Source organism: Myripristis murdjan, chromosome 16 (genome assembly GCF_902150065.1).
Source record: "Myripristis murdjan chromosome 16, fMyrMur1.1, whole genome shotgun sequence".
Lineage (NCBI taxonomy): Eukaryota > Metazoa > Chordata > Actinopteri > Holocentriformes > Holocentridae > Myripristis > Myripristis murdjan.
This window is the reverse complement of record NC_043995.1, coordinates 31,206,964-31,219,172: the sequence shown is the minus strand read 5'-3', so window position 1 is coordinate 31,219,172 and position 12,209 is coordinate 31,206,964. Positions and strand designations below refer to the sequence as shown.

General features: G+C 41.3%; 1 long non-coding RNA gene across 1 annotated transcript; it reads left to right on the top strand.

Moving 5' to 3' along the window:
• The first annotated feature begins 4,160 nt into the window (after positions 1 to 4,160).
• On the top strand, positions 4,161 to 5,119 carry LOC115374516 (uncharacterized). Its single transcript, XR_003929621.1, has 3 exons — positions 4,161 to 4,263; positions 4,367 to 4,485; positions 4,998 to 5,119. It is a non-coding gene; the product is annotated as an uncharacterized LOC115374516 (long non-coding RNA).
• Positions 5,120 to 12,209: the final 7,090 nt, after the last annotated feature.

Below are 12,209 nucleotides of genomic sequence, written 5' to 3'. Positions count from 1 at the left end.
CCTGCAGTTGGTAAAAAACAACAAAAAACAAAACTATGATGAAATCAGTAGGCAGAAATGGGGAAGGATGAATTAACTCACACACAAACACACACACACACACACACACACACACACACACTAACTCATCATTATGCTAACACTCTCACAGTCTGACACACACACACACACACACACACACACACTCACACATCAGAGAGGCAGCCACTAACTGGGAAGAGAGTGTCGGACACATTTGATCAGAAAACACACGGTAGTTTTTCGCGGTCCTCAGAGTCATCATGCAGCAGATGGAGATGGCCGTCTACGCCAATTCACCAGTTCCTGAGGCGAGGAGCAGAGCGGAGGAACGGGACAAACGTGAGTCAGGCCAGAATATCGATCGGGCTGCTGTGTTTCTGAAAGCCCTCTGCTCTTTACCGTCACGACAGAGATCTAAGAACCGACTCTTCTCAGGTCACCACCGTTGAGATGCACTGGGCTTTCTCACTTTTATCATGTGTCAGTGTTGCATGGTTAGGTTAAGGCGTCAAAACCACTTGGTTAAAGTTGTAAGGTTTATGCAAGAAAATGTAATCTTAACTTTTCTTTTATCATTATTATTATTATTATTATTATTAAGACAGCAGTGACTGAAAGACTTTGTGTCCTTTTAACATTGTAAAATTGCTATGGGCATGAAATTTATTTTTTCTCACAATGAAAATCTATTTCAGTATACTTTGCAATATTTATTTTTGTCGTTTATCATTTATTTTTTGTGGTTGGGGAAAGGTTAAGTTTAGGCAACAAAACCCCTTGGTTGTGGTTAGGAAATTATTAGGTTTAGGCATAAAAAAAACACTTGGTTAAAATTAGGGATAGTTTGGGTTTAGGCATAAAACTTATGTGGTTAGGCTTAGTGAAAGTTTTGGTTTAGGCATAAACACTACTTGGTTAAGATTAGGGTAAAGGTTAGGTTTAGGTAACAAAACGCCTTGGTTGTTTTTAGGAAAATGTTAGGTTTAGGCATAAAAATGATGTGTTTAGGCTTAGTGAAAGTTTTGGTTTAGGCATAAAAAACACTTGGTTAAGGTTAGGAAACAAAAACAACTCTTGGATAAGGTTTGGACAGTTTTGGACTGCCGATACTTCGTCACAATCCCCACCTTTCATTCTGACGCCAAAGAGCACCTGTGGCCTCTAATGGGCGACTTTTGCATCAGGTGGGTAAATCTGAAAAAGACATAAATGCTGAAACTTTTGTTCTCTTTTGCTCCATCACTCTCTAACGTCAGAACGTTTAATTACACCATTTCAGGAAAACGTCAAAGACTGGCATGATATATGGCCTTCTTAAAAGCAGAATTACATATATTTGAAAAAGTGAATTGGCAAGATTTGACCCCATGGCAGTTCTAGGGTTAATGAAGTGCATCACACAGTCCGAGGCTTTTTGCAGAGACTCTTACCTTGAACACTTTAAGAGTGTTTATAGCATTAGTGGCCTCATTCAAACATTTGTTGTAAAAAGTACACGAAAGCTGTGAAAAAAAAAAAAAAAAAAATCAAAAAAATAAATCAAAAAAATCAAAAGTAATCAAATGTAATGATATAAACTCAGCTACAGATTCTGGGATTCTCATGCATTTCATCACATGCTTGCGCCAGATGCTTCCTTTTTCTGATTGTTTTGGGTATTTCATGTCTTTTGCAAATCCTCGGTGTCGTTTAAGAGATACCAAAGGCAAGACTCAAGGCTTTGTGTGCGTTTAAGCCAATAGTTTCAGTTCATTTATATTTTTTCCACAGTAACAAAACATGCAGGTGAGATGCTAAACAGTGATATGGTATTGGACACTGAATTCCTCATTGCTTTGAATGTGTTTGTCTGTGAGTGTTTCCTTGTATTTTGCCCAAAATGCATGCTGGGATTTGTTCCAGCCACCTGTAACCCTGTAAGGGAAGAAGTGCTTATGGAGGGTGGATGGATGATTGAATAATACAATGATAAATTAAAATAAAAAAGCGGCAATTACCAGTGTAAGCAAGAGAGGAAAAAAAATGTTATTCAAATGCGGAGACGTGTGTTAACAGCCGATTTCACAGGTGGGAAATGTTACAAACAGATCCATAAAGTGACAAAATGAATTTGCACCAATGCAGGAAACCATATAGGGAAGTTACTCAGTGGGAGTGTGTGTGTGTGTGTGTGTGTGTGTGTGTGTGTGTGAGTGTGAGTGTGTGTGTGTGTGTGTGTGTGTGTGTGTGTGTGTGTGTGTGTATGTGTGTGTGTGTGTGTGTGTGTGTGTGTGTGTGCTGGCAATGTGTACATGTGCACATGGAGAACATAGAATTATTGAGAGATAATTAAGAAATGCAGATTCACTGGCAGTGTTGATGCAACTATTACATCATTACCCTCTATATTTTATTCAGAACTGATAGTTTGTGTGTGTGTGTGTGTGTGTGTGTTCCTCCAGCAGGGTTTAAAGTCTACACACTGGTTGCAGTGAGCTTCGGCCTGCTGTGCATCTTGCAGTCCATTCTCAACATTTCCCTGCGGCTGGGAGTGTGTGAGTATCAGCCTGAGTTTCATGTTTCACACCACAGACCAAAGGAAAACCGCAGTTAAACAGCTCATGACCGATAATAACCAACAAAGTCCTCAACATTCAGAAACCACACAGCTGATGATTGGCTGTGGAAAGCAAAACGTTTCCCCGCTTAGGGACTATTTTCCCTGGCGGAGGAGGAGGAGGGAGCGTTTCAGTTTGAAGTCCTGAAAAGCCAACAGTGCTGCTGCTTTTAGGAAAACTCATGTGGAGGACTTTATTCCGCTGATGGAAAACTGGAGTGAAGAAAGTTCATTTTCATTTCATTGTGGAATCAATGCTAACAGCTGGATAAAAGGGAGGAAAAATGATACTGGATTTCTAAAATACCACTGCTGAAGATTAGCAGTATGCAAAGTGTATATATTTGATTGATTGATTGATTGATTCTTTTATTTAAGTGCCATGCTTCACTTTCAGAAGCCCAGCCCATATGGACTTACAAGACACTGTTGTACACATTACAAACCATGCTCAAACATACAACAACAACAACAAAAAAAATAAACATCAGAATAAATCAGGAATACAAAGTCAAATCCAAATCCAGGCACTTCCAAAATATACCCCTCAGGTTTTGCATTAATTAAACAAAATATGCTGCCTTCTGTTCCAGGCCTTAGAAATAACATTTGCAGTCTTAAAAACTTCAGAGCCATTTCAGTTTCTGGCCATCATCTGCCCAGAATTGCTCAGGTTTTTGGTTTTGCATGGCCTCAAATAAAGGGACCCTCAAGTCGTCATACAGTATGTATTTTGTAGATATGGAACAAAACATGCAAAGATGTTCACGAGAACAAGAATTGTCCACTTAAAGCGATGAACCACAAAGAGGAACCTCTGTGTTTTTTTTTTATTTGCCTTCACAGACAGAGGGTTTGACGGCACCACCCAGATGTCGACTGATGAGCTACAGAAAACATGCAAACAGCTAAATGACAGTAACATCGCCCTGACTGAGGACATAGAGGACTTGCAGAGCCGTTACTATGAGTGCATCAGTGCCCTGGACAACATGTTGCCCAATGTCTATCGGCAGCGCATAATGGCTTTGACCAAAGACAAGATGATCTTGGAGAGAACAGCCAGCCGACAAGAAAGAGAAATTAAGGCACTTCAGGAGGAAAGAAGCAGGCTGCTAGAGAAGATTTCTGAACTAGGTGAGTGAGTGTTTTTTTTCTTCTCCCACTAAAAAAGTGGAGTTCAATGTTCTGCTCAAAGGCGACTTGATGCTTTCTCCGACTCACGCACTAGAAGACATGCAACCTCAGCCATTCAATTTGTACATATTTAGTTCTTAATTTTTTTTTTCATCATCCCCTGCTTGCTTCTCTTCTTTTCTGTTTCTGTATTCGGTCCGCTCCTGTCACATCTCTTTCCTGTTCCATTTCATCCTGTTCTCTCCTGTTTTGCTCCGTCTTTTTCTGTAATTTTTCATCCTGTCCTGTCCCGTCCTGTCCCATCTCGCTCTCTCCTCCTGTCCTGCTCCTCTGCTCTGTCCTTTTCCTGAGCAGAAGAAATCGCTTACCTGACGTGTCCTCGTGGCTGGTTGGCACGCGCGTCCAGCTGTTACGTGATCTCGTCTGAAACAAAAACCTGGGATGAAGCCCAGCAATACTGTCAGGCGAAAAGAGCTCACCTGGTGGTCATTAATGATGCAGAGGAACAGGTGTGTGTGTGTGTGTGTGTGTGTGTGTGTGTGAGAGAGAGAGAGAGAGAGAGAGAGAGAGTGCACATACTGCATATCAAAATGTACAAATCTCTCTCAGCAGAAAATAGTCACGAATTTGGGTAACGCTCTGGACACCGTGTGGATCGGCTTAAGCGGTATGTCACAGATATTCAGGCCAATCAACTGGACATGGGTGAACGGAGACTTGCTGACATTCAAGTAAGATATTTTTAATGCAAGACTGCAAAAAAAAAATAATAATAAAAATTTAAAAAAATGCTAATGACGATCCTAATTACTTAATTGCGTTGTCTTAAGTGTATACTGTGAAAAAACAACTCAAAATCCTATGGAGTGTTTTATTGTTTCTTTAATATGCAATCAAACGGCACAGCTTTGCAATCAAAAAGTAGATCTCAGGGCAAAACTATCAACACGGCAATCAAAAAAGGGTTTTATTGCAAGAAAAATTGTGATGTGAATCCAAACGTTCTGTTTGTGAATGAAGAAGTTTTGTGTGCAGAGTTTTTTTTTTTGTTTGTTTTTGTTTGTAAATCCACAAATTATGTATGCAAATGTAAAAAGTCTGTTTGCAAATCCAAGGAGTTTTGGTCTCAAATCCAACATTTGTTGCTTGTTGCTGCACTCACTTTAATTCACGGTGGACACAGACGTCAGAGGTGAGCCTGACGTCAGCGTGTTAACGGGTCATGTCTTGCCGTGTCTTGCAGGCACTGGGACGGTAAGCAGACAACGAAAGGGGAGATCGGCAGAATCTGCGTCCTCTCGGACCGAGGGCTGGCGGGGATGTGGCGTGGCGCCGCCTGTCAGGCATCGCACCGCTTTTTATGTGAGAGAGAGCTGCAGGAACACGTCTAACGTCCCTGACACTCACACAGCGTCACACACACACACACACACACACACACACACACACACACACACACACACACGAAAAAACAACATAAAAGCACAGCAGGACATGGTTTTAGGTGGTGAGTGTGGATATGATCCAGACGTGTGGAGAAACCTCATCTACCTCATTATCCTTCATCTGTAGATCAAATAAAGTGTAAAAAAATGATTAATCAGCAGAGCAGAAAAAAGGAGTGTAGTTTAATTAGCATTATGATAAAAAAAATAACAGAAGGAATCAAAATAAATGACCGAGTTGCAACCTGGCAGAAAAAGAGGAGAAGAGAGAAACTGGCCTGAGTGAGAAGGGGAAGAATGAAAAAATGAATTCCCAGAGAATTAAAAAAAAAAAAAAAAAAAAAAAACTTAAAATAGAGCAAACGCATGAAATTGAGTCATGGGGGAAATGAAGTAATGTAATGGTGTAATGGCTGTGGGTGTGTGTGTGGGTGTGTGTGTGTGTGTATGTGTGTGTGTGTGTGTGTGTGTGTGTGTGCGCGCTATCACACAGCATGATTTTGGAACACCCTTATTGGTAACACTTTACAATAAGAGTACAACAATTAACGTTAGTTAAGGCCGTAATAAACATGAAGTAACAGGTAATAAACATTAAGTAACAGGTAATAAACATTAAGTAACAGTTAACTAACCGTTAACTAATGTGTCTAAGAATCATGTACTAATGCTGTTCATGCTAAGGTATTAATTTATATGTTATTTAAGAGTTATTGTAGATATTATTAACATTAGTAAATGCCATAATAATCATTAACTAACAGTTAATTAACCATTACGGCATTAACTAACGTTAATTGTTGTACTGTTACTGCACTTATTTTTCATTCTCTGTCTTGATTGTCTAGTTTGATTGTTGAACTTTTCTCTCATAAATTTACGACTGTAACTTTAATAAATTTGCCAGCTTTTTCTTGTCAACTTGCCAGCTTTAATCTCAAAGAATATCCTGCAGCGTAACGTGAAGCCTAAAAGAAATTTTAAGTGTGGTAATGAATAATCAGGGTGAATTCACCAATTTGGGTGCCAAACAAGCAATTAAACCTGTCAGTAATTACTCAGGGCAGCAATTTAGGTCTCACATGTTTTACTGAGAGATACAAATTTATGACTTTAATTTCAGAAATTCAGAGTTTGTTTCTCTAAATATTACCCCCTCTCTCAGCTCTTTTTTAATTTTTGTCCTCGCTACATTGGCTCAGGCAAACAGAGCTCATAAGTAAGTAAATTAATATGGAAGTAAATGAATGAATGAATGAATGAATGGTCAAGTGACTGAGATCTAAAGCAGAGTGGGTTCACGGCGATAAAGCCTGTAGTCTCAGCCTTTTTAAACTGGAACAACTCATATTCACTTCCTGGGTCACGGACTGAAATAACCCTGGATTCATCTTAATCTAGGTTTAAATTGTCATCATCTGACTCCCAGATTAGTGTTTGTCCTGAAGCAAATGAAGGTTAAAGTTAAATCTTTAGGTTCTGTGCATTTCTGAGGTTTTCTAGATGAAGCCCAGTTGTCATGAGCATCAGCTGGCTTTCAAATTTGACCAATAAAACAGGGAACGTGTGGATTATCACATTAAATCCCAGAGTCCAGAAGTAACTGAGGTTCAGATGTGTTTCAGAAAGCCAGTTTTTGGTGCATAATGTGCTTAATTTCCAGATTAAGGCCAAGTCCTGTCTTGATCAAACCCTGTCGAGGAAACTGCTCCTTAAGTTGTTCATACTGCACAGAATATAATCTTAAATGCAGTGGTGTATTAAACAGGGGACTAAATGCAGCTCACAGGATCATTTGAGACACCAAAAACGGCTCTTGTTGCAAGCCTGTACGCACCACCGATGACCACTAGAGGACCCCGTCGTAACACTTTTTGCTTGGTGAAACCAGCAGCAGAGAGAGAGACTTCGTTTTGTTTTGACACTTTGACTCAAGTTCATTTTCATTCTCACAAAAATCAGTTTGAATGTGCTTTTCAGGATTTAGACGCTACTATGTTTATGTTTATGTTTATGTTTATGTTTTGTTTTTTGTTTTTTTAATCTCCATACATGCCCCGAAGAGTTACATTTATAAGTTTACACATTAAAAAAATGTATGCAATATATTCACTTTTATAACCAGTGATGAATCAAATACAGCTGCTTGATTTCACTGTTTACAGATAAGCAAATGTTTTTTTTTTTCCTTGTAAGAAGAGAAACTGAGTGGTGCTGCAAACAACTTCAGGTGCACATGATTTATCTCCACTTGCATGTAAAAAAAAAAAAAAAAAAAAACCCGAAAATATAAACAATAAATGAAATATTTACTTGTTTCCATGAATATGTGTCTGTCCACTCTTTACTGCACTGTATGGTGAAGGCGATGTGAAGGGCATCATATTCATAATGAGAACTCATTTTTCCCAGTCACCTGAAAGCCCGTGAAGTGGTTCAGCGTGTGTTCAGTGTCCAGTTTGATCCCCGGCTCCTCCAGAGTGTGTCAAAGCTTAGGCTTCAGCCTACACCTTTTTGGTCTGTTCTCTCTATGAAAGTGAAAGAAAATTGTAGTGTATTAACTTACTCTCAAATGACCAAATAAAACTACTACTACTACTACTACTAAAGTGTCCTTGAGCAAGACACTGAACCCCTCACCGCTCCTGATGGACAGCTAGGCGCCTTGCATGGTAGCCTCTGCCATCTGTGTGTGAGAATGTGAGGCAAACATTGTAAAGCGCTATAGAAATGCAGTACATTTACATTCTGATCAGCTAAAATGTACACATAGATTACTATCAGATGATGTTTGAATCCATATTGACTCAGTAACATTGTTTCAATGTAAAATCAACTAAAATTTTTATGTAGATTCCCATGTAGATGATGGTTGAAGCAACACGTGATTCAGTGTCAGCTGTGGTTGAAAAGCCAACATTGATTCAACGTAAAACCTCAGGGACACTTTCTGTATACTTTCAATGTCGGGCTTCAACGTGGATTCAGTATTTCTTCCTGACCACATTTCAACAGTGTTTCAATCACATTTTGCTACCTGGGTATCTGGCTGACAGGAGAAGCATCTTTTTGTTTGGTGAGTTTATTTCCTGCCTGTGTTGTGTGCATGGAGAACTCGAGGCACACCACCAATGAAAGTGCTTGTTTTTGCTAATGACCGGCTCAGATGGTCACAGTCAGTGTCTGATAACATGGAGCTAAAAGCGCTTTGGAGTGTGTGGATGCATCTGCAGCACAAGCAGCCACAGCGTCAGTCAGTCCCCATCCAACCAGAGTGGACTGTGAAAGCTTTTGCTGCCACAACTCAGAAACGCACAGGCATGAACTATTGTTTTTAATCTTTTAAATGAAGCACTTTCTGTACTGATTTCTGTTGACGTGGCGCACACCTCTGTTTCTGCAGGGATCCTTTCCATGAGGCTGTCGCACACTTTGAACACCAGTCTGAGTCTGAGCACCCGGTTTCCTCTCGTACATCGATAAAGTATTTTCTGTTTCTGATTTTCATCGATGTAATTTCAGTTCCCAGAAAGTTTTGTCGGCCATTTGGACTCCAAAAGGTGGAAAATAACCTTTAACTGCTCCGAGAAATGATCTCACTCTGTGAATCCCAGGTGGATGAAGTGGACGCTCGAACGAAGACGACTGATTCTGTTTTCAGGACAAAGAATAAAGTTTGAATTAGAACTGCACTGATCGCAGCCACTGACTCAGAAATCAGACACACACACACACTCACACACACATACACATACATTTATACGTGTATTATTATGCATGCAATAATAATGCATCCTTTCGTTTTCTCCCAGCTGGATGCTTTGGCTCACACGTGACCTTAAGTGTGTGTGTGTGTGTGTGTGCATGTGTGTATACATGCTGTGTGTGTGTGTGTGTGTGACAGACAGAAGAGAGAGCATGTGATCGCACCTTAATGCAATCAAACTATTTTGTGGTGATCGCTCCTCGCACGTGTCCATTTTTATTCATGTAGATTGTGTGTGTGTGTGTGTGTGTGTGTGTGTGTGTGTGTGTACACTATACACGTGTAGCTTTTGTGTATGTATTTAGGGGGTGTTTGTATGGTTTTGCCTGTGTGTGTGTGTGTGTGGAGCGTGCGTCTGTGTGAACTTGCAGGATGACTCTGACTTCCTGTCACCTCGGCAGCTGCTGATTAGATTGTGTGAATGAAAATGTACGCCTGTGTGTGTGTGTGTGTGTGTGTGTGTGTGTGTGTGTGTAAGTGTGTGTGTAAGTGTGTGTTTGTGCATGCACACAAAAAAAACCCAGAGACAACTTTTATTTGATTTAAATTTTTTTATATTCAGATAAAAGGGTTCCTAAGCAATCAATTAAACTATTAACTTAAAAAATAATAAAATTAGTTTATAACAGCTTTAAAATGTCTTTTATTGCCTCAGATTTCATGACCTCGTGACGACTCGAAGCTCTCGGTTGTGTTATCGAGCTGCTGTGATCTGACCCTTGACCTCCGTACGACCGGTCGCCTGCCGTGTTGTGATCAGTGAACATAATCGTGTTCGACTTTCTGTATTTCAGGGCGAGTCGCTCTGGACGGGAGCGGAAGCCAAACGACCGAAATGTAAAAAAACGTCCCTGAAAAGAACAGCACGTCCCCGTTTCTACTTCCTGTCAATAGAAATCAGACAGGAAGTCAAACGAAAGGTCAGTGTCCTGCCCTTCATCAAGGCCTCGTCCATCAGCAGCCGTCCACCCACCTCAGCGCTGTGAGGCAACATCCTGAGCAGCACACACACACACACACACACACACACACACACACACACACTGTTCCCACCGTGGCATTTAGTGAGTCCTTGTGACCTTAAACAAAAAATGTCCCATGAGACACGAGCGATGGTGAATTTCAAATCTCTGAAACATTTTATAACGTCAATAAAGGCCGAATGAGTTCGATTTTCCAGAAAAAACAAAACAAAAACAAAAACAATATACAGACTCGTACACAAATAACCAGTCATGACCTGTGGGCCACTAGAACTGTGTGTGTGTGTGTTGGTGTGTGTGTCTGCATGGACCCTGTTCCCCGCCTGGAATTGCTTGTCTTGCTGAGCTCGGGACTCCTCCGGGCTCTCAGCCAATCACAGCGCCGCATCCAATCAGACGCTGCAAAAATCACAAACGTGAAAAAAAAAAAAAAGAAATCTAGCAAGTCGAGACACCCGGCGGACGAAGCTCGATCCACAGCGAGAGTGAATCCGGGTTGGCTTTCACCCGCCGCCGAGCACTTTTTTCCTAAGACGGCGATGGATGGGATGTTTCATTCCGTCGCCATCCTAGGAAAATAAAACTAGATAAAACTGGGTGCCAGCGGTTAGCTTAGGATTTTGAGTGCTATCCTCCTCATTCTGCCTTCAAACAGAAATATTTGTAATGTGTCAGGAGTCAGTGTTAGTGTTAAGGTTGTTACACACCGGCATGCGTAGCGAAATAGCGGAACGAAAGTGCGAAAAAACTCACTGGCGAAAATTTGGCCTTTAACTTTTCACACCAATCAGCGATGTGAATGTGCGTATTACGAAATATGAATCCCACAGAAAAAACATGGAGTCAACTTCGTCCTCCGATGAGGACCTTGTCATTATTGAATCGTTTACCCGTCCAAAGAGGAGATTTTGGCTACACCCGTTTTTACAGAGCAGGGACAGAGAAGGGGAATCCCACCTGCTGATACAGGAATTAAAACTGTATCATGACCGTTTCCTAACTTATTTTCGGATGTCTGTGGGATAATTCGAGACTCTCCTGGGTCTGCTGGCACCGCATCCAGAGAGACAGAGAACCAACTATGGGGATCCCATTGACCCAGAGCAGCGACTGACTGTCTGTTTGAGGTGGGCTGTCAGAATGTTTTAGTGGGCAACTACTGAGGAGAGACGCTGCCTCTCATGCAGGCACTGACCTAATGTTGTTGTTGTGAATGGAGACTGGTGATTGGCTGCTGCAGTTTGTTCACCTAGAAAAATCGAGCTTGTTGCGAAAAATAAATCTCTCGCATTTCGACTTTTCGTATTTCGCGTTCTATGTGCAAGTACTGATGGCATGTTATGAGTTTGAAAAAATACGAAATATTCGCACGAAAATACCGCTGTTGGTGTGTAAGGACCTTTAGTGTTACAGCTGGACGGGCTAAAGGTGTTAACATGTCTTGTATGTACATGTATTGTTGTCTTGAGGCCATGTTTCCACTCTGGGCATGGAGCCGTCACTTTCACAGCCACTCACACCGAGCAACAGAATCAGCTTTTAAAAGTCTGAGCAGACAGTATTCGTCTGCGCTGCCCCGGGTGCGGCCACAGCCTGACAACACACACATTGTTTGCGCCGCACATTCAATTACGTTTTGCATTTCAGGCATTTAGCTGACGCTCCTATTACCGGGGGCCACAGTGAAGTTAAGCTCCGTGTCTTAGATCATCAAGTTTACAAGCAAAGCACAGAGAGACAAAGCAGCAGCAGTGGCCCGACAAGAAAGAACAGAAAAGAAAAAAACACAAAATGAATTTCCATGAATCGGCTCTATCAGCGCAGTGCCACTTAGCTCGACAGAACGCCGTGTTTCCTCTGGATTAGAGGGAATCTGCTGACGGCGTCCTGTCGCAGCTCGTCCAACATGAGGGCTGGAGGAGCTCACATATGTGGGATATTGCATAAAACAAATATGATAAGAGGGATTATTCTGCATCAAGAAAGAAAACGTCACGCCTCCCTCTTTCTTTATCACTCCAAACCCCCCACAGAGTCCTCGTCTGTCCTGTACATTCACTTCATCTCTGAAAGAAGCTTACACACCCTAACCCACACTCCACATTCACACTGGGAGGATTATTGATCATTATTGATTATTGAGCTTCCTCTTCGATTTCCATTCCTTTACCTTCAGCAGCCACGTTTGATCACACTACACAGATTCAACCTGCTTTTGACATCTTTGCGTCTTCTGGCCGTGAAATTTGCAGCGTCGAGCC